We start from the raw sequence: 4,183 nt of genomic DNA, 5'->3' as shown, positions 1-4,183 counted from the left end.
TTCTGCAGGTGTCTTCTTCTCTATGAAAGATAAGTATTCCAAGGGTGTTAAGCATATAGAATTGAAATACTTTACTATTAAAGAAGTACATAAACAAAAAGTGTCAATTGAACATATTAGCACCAATTGTACGATAGCTGATCCATTGACGAAAGGATTTCCGCCCAAAACATTTATTGGTCATGTTGAAAAGATGGACATTATTGAATCTTAATGTATGTTGTTCAATTGATATTTGAGTTCGATAATAAAAATGTTTCTATTATTTCTGTTTTCCATTTTGTATACATAATTGTTATGAAATAATGATAACATGATTAAATTTGGACCTAACGTATGCCTCACAACTAAAAGATCATTATGTCTAGTGGAACTTGTATTGTAGTGTATGAAAGGAACTATGTTAATAAAGATGATATGGAACCGTCATGACTCCTACAAGTTTTCTACATCTTAATGATAACTAATGTATGTACATTATTATCAACTACGTTAAGTAATTTTATTTGAGTCAAGTGGGAGAATATAAGACAATAATTGCCTCAATTGAAATTATAATCATATTTGTTGAGGTAATATGAAAGGTCTTTAAATAAAATATTATTATCATAATTGTAATTATTTTTTCTGATTAATGATCTTAGAATTATGTAAAACTATAATGATATCTCAGAATATGAGAAGTCTATAATTATGATATAGTTATGATACATTATTAATCGCTTGATGGAAGTGATTATAAAAGAGAGGTTAGAAGTGGGTCCTATCTCAACCTATGATGTTTATGTTAAATTATCCATCAAATTAAGTTAAAGTATAAGAAAGAATAAGGGTTGTAAGATATATATATATATATTTGGAGGCAATGCATCAAGTATGTTTTATCTTTATGAATAATGTTTATCATGTTTAAACTTACACCAAGATCTTCTCTACCTGGGTCCTGATAGAACTGCTGGCAATAATGTTTCTGTAGCAGCATCCAGCCCCGACTCTCTCGTGCTCCTTGCTGCCACTACCTGCCAATTCATATGGCTGTAATCCATCTCAACCTTCACATCTGCAGCACCCTCCAAGAGCTTCACCACCAAGGCCATTGAGGGCCGCCTAGTGAAATCACTCTGCAGGCACCAAGCAGCAATCCTCAGCATCTGCACAGCTTCCAATATATGCAACTGCAAATCTTCATTGCAGGTGTCTACCATGTCTGCCAGCTGATCTTCCTGTGCCTTTTCCATTAGCAAATTAAGCAAATGCCTGCTCTCTTCGGGCTGTGACCAGTCCACATTTTTTCTCCCGGAGACCATCTCCATAACGACAACTCCAAAGCTGTAAACGTCCACCTTTTCCGTGATAACCGAGCTCAACCATTCCGGAGCCAGATAACCCGGAGTCCCTCTCATTGTGGTCACTACATGGCTCTGCTCCCGGTCCATCAGTTTGGACATCCCAAAATCAGAAACTTTTGCATTAAAATTTGCATCCAACAAGATGTTCTGGGGCTTGATATCAAGGTGAATTATTCTGTGTCTGCATTCTTCGTGGAGATAGGCCAACCCCTTTGCTATGTCGAGGATGATGTTCACTCTGGTTAGCCAATCAAGAGCAGAGTGCCCTTGATCCTTATGGAAAATCCACTTATCCAAGGACCCATTAGACATGTACTCATACACCAAAAGCCTGTGGGACTTCTCAGCGCAAAATCCAATCAGTCTCACCAATTTGACATGATGAATGCTTCCAATTGTCTTGACCTCTGCCAAGAATTCCTTCTTCCCTTCGCCTAACACATTCAGCCGCTTCACTGCAATTTTGTCTCCGTTGTCCAAAGTCCCTTCGAAAACTGATCCAAATCCTCCCTCTCCGAGCTTAGTCTGAAAATTTCCGGTAGCTACTTTAAGTTGTTCGTAGGAGAATCTCGTCGGCATTCCCGGTACTTGATCCAAGCAATCCTCCTCATCTTCCTCTTCCTCTCTTCTCTTTCTCAACACCGCAATGCAGAATCCTACCACCAAAACCGCAGCCGGCAAACCGCCAGCACTAGATATTCCAGCGATCATCCAAACGTGTTTTTTAGATGGCGGAACCGACCCCTTCCCATTTGCTACTTCGCGGCAACTTTGATGAACGCTGATGACATATAGGGCACACTGTCCTGTCCAAGAGTTTTGAGTGAAAGACCTGATGAAGCTAAGAAGCAATTCCCATACGAGAACTCATGAAAATACTGAAACATAGCAAGTTTGCATGAACAATTTTCTAAGCATGCCTGTTTGCAGCTCTCCGCATCGGTCCCTTTCAAGCTAGCAGCTGTACTGTCTACATAATTGAAGTAATAAACATCCGAAAGCTGCAGCAGATTCACAGATTGGGGATTTTGGCATGTCGTTGGACTAATCTGCTTGCACCCACTTCGATCACTTGAGGCATTGGCATGAACAAACCCAGGAGGACAGTTGCAAACCCCCATTGAGCAGATCCCCAGATTCCCACAAACAGTGGGATAATCACATTCAGTCAAAAACTCCGCAAACAGATCACCACGACCTCCCTCAATCACACCAGAGAGTCTGAGATGCCCATCAGGATCTAGCCTTATAATGGGCAGGTCTGCTGTAAGAGGCTTTGAGAACACAAAATCGGGCTCCTTCGGCTCAGCTGCTGATATAAACAGCGCTAGGGTGCCATCAATGGATCGAGCATAGCTGGGTTCAAAGCCCTCCCTTGTGTCGCGAACTGTAAAACTGAAGTACATAAGCAGATTATCCAGCTGCTGGTAATAAGCAAACAGACCTTGAGAGGTGACAGACATGGAAAAGCTACCTTCTGCCCAATTAGTTTCTGAAACAGTGGCAACTAACTTCTGTCCGGAAACCAGTTTCTGCCCAGGGAGCAATGTATCAGTAGGGTGATCGAACGATTGCCAGATAGTCGTATTTTTGGCGCCACAAAGCACAAGGTTTCCGGTCTCAGTCATCTGCATCCCAACCACGGACTTGTTCAATGTGTTGGTAGACCACACCAGAGCTCCATCTACATCTCTCAAGACCAAATTACCATCTTGAAGGAACTGTAGAGTTGCATTCTCGCGAACAGGTTTGTTCCGGTTTGCGAACCAAACGAGATCAATGTGGTGCCAGTGGTCTTGATGGTCATAAATATCTATAGTTCTATAAACCCAGGCAATGGCGAGAGAGAAGGAATTGTTTTCTCCATTTGAGACGAATCCAAAGGCAAAACCGGTTTCGTTTGTGTACTGTTTCAACAATATAATTCGCATGAAAGCTCCACGACTATAATCAAACAATAGAGAACCATAGTTAGCATCATACGGTTTGGTGATATTGATAACAGAGAAATTGTTGTTCGACCATGAGGTGGCTACTTGTGCTGTGGAGTAATCGTGGAATTGCGCAGAAAGGAAGTGTGCAGAGTATAGTATGATTAAAAGCTGCTGCTGAAGGCATTTGACAGGCCATCTCTGCTTTATCATTTTGGCCATCCTCATTGAGTTAATGAGCAGAAGACAAATTAAAAATTGAAGCTATACGACGTCACAAAAAAAAAATGGAGAAAAGAAAAATAATTGAAGCTATATGAGGATCAAACCTTATCCTTCATTTGATCATAATCTCATAAATGAGTTGTTTTGATCCAAGTCAATAATGGCAGCTATCCAAAGCAACGGGTCAAACCTGGCATTCAAAGTAAGGGGAGGTGAATCATTATCTATAAGAGTAAAATCATTAACAAGGACCCAAATACTGAGGTCAGGAATGATTTTCGAGCTGGGTTTCTTCCGAAAAAAAGTAAAAAAACCACTAAGAAGTCAACGAGCTACAGTGGTGCAGTTTCTCTCTTCAATTAGAGGTTAGAGAGAAGGGACTTAAACAATCATGGAACCTTAATAAATTAATTATTTAATAAATAAAAGTTGCAAGGAACTGACAATGCTACGTTTAATCAAACTAGAGTTACGGGTACGAGAATGTGCGTGGAAGTAAATTTATTGGCAGATTAGGTGGATGCTTTTCCAATTGTTGTTTCTATACATTAGAAAATTTGGTAGGAAGTGAGGTACGAAAAGTAAGGATTTTATTGTGAAAAATGTCATAAACAAGGACATTCAAAGGTGGTATGCCGAGTAGGTGAAAGGAAATAGAAAATTGGGAATAGACGTAAG

The 4,183-nt window shown here is 40.1% G+C and overlaps 1 pseudogene; it reads right to left on the bottom strand.

Moving 5' to 3' along the window:
- Positions 1–855: 855 nt before the first annotated feature.
- LOC131145095 (G-type lectin S-receptor-like serine/threonine-protein kinase SD2-5) lies at positions 856–3,547 on the bottom strand (annotated as a pseudogene).
- Between the last annotated feature and the right edge of the window lie 636 nt (positions 3,548–4,183).

This window comes from Malania oleifera, chromosome 12 (genome assembly GCF_029873635.1).
Source record: "Malania oleifera isolate guangnan ecotype guangnan chromosome 12, ASM2987363v1, whole genome shotgun sequence".
In the NCBI taxonomy this organism is placed as follows: domain Eukaryota; kingdom Viridiplantae; phylum Streptophyta; class Magnoliopsida; order Santalales; family Ximeniaceae; genus Malania; species Malania oleifera.
Note: the sequence above shows the minus strand (reverse complement) of the source record. Positions and strands in the feature narration are given on the sequence as shown.